Here is a 274-nt window from a genome sequence, read left to right as displayed (position 1 = left end):
AATTTTCAGCATCATTACTCCAGTCTTCAGTGTCACATGATCCTTCAGAAATCATTCTAATACTCTAATTTATTATCAATGTTGGAAACAGTTGTGCTGCTTCATGTTTTTTTTGGAAACTGATACTTTTTTCTGGAATCTTTTATGAATAAAAAGTTAAAAAGAACAGCATTTATTTAAAACTAAAATCTTTTCTAATATGAGTTTTCATTTTTTATCAATTTAACACATCCTTGCTGAATAAAAGTATTCATTACTTTCAAAAAAAGAAAGA

General features: G+C 25.9%; 1 protein-coding gene across 1 annotated transcript in view; it reads left to right on the top strand.

The window, feature by feature from the left end:
* LOC107702442 (uncharacterized protein C17orf62 homolog) overlaps positions 1 to 274 on the top strand; it is a 3,428-nt gene that overhangs the window by 2,240 nt on the left and 914 nt on the right. The gene's annotated exons all lie outside the window — the stretch shown is intronic.

This window comes from Sinocyclocheilus anshuiensis, unplaced genomic scaffold (genome assembly GCF_001515605.1).
Source record: "Sinocyclocheilus anshuiensis isolate Anshui unplaced genomic scaffold, SAMN03320099.WGS_v1.1 scaffold190, whole genome shotgun sequence".
NCBI classification, from domain to species: domain Eukaryota; kingdom Metazoa; phylum Chordata; class Actinopteri; order Cypriniformes; family Cyprinidae; genus Sinocyclocheilus; species Sinocyclocheilus anshuiensis.
Note: the sequence above shows the minus strand (reverse complement) of the source record. Positions and strands in the feature narration are given on the sequence as shown.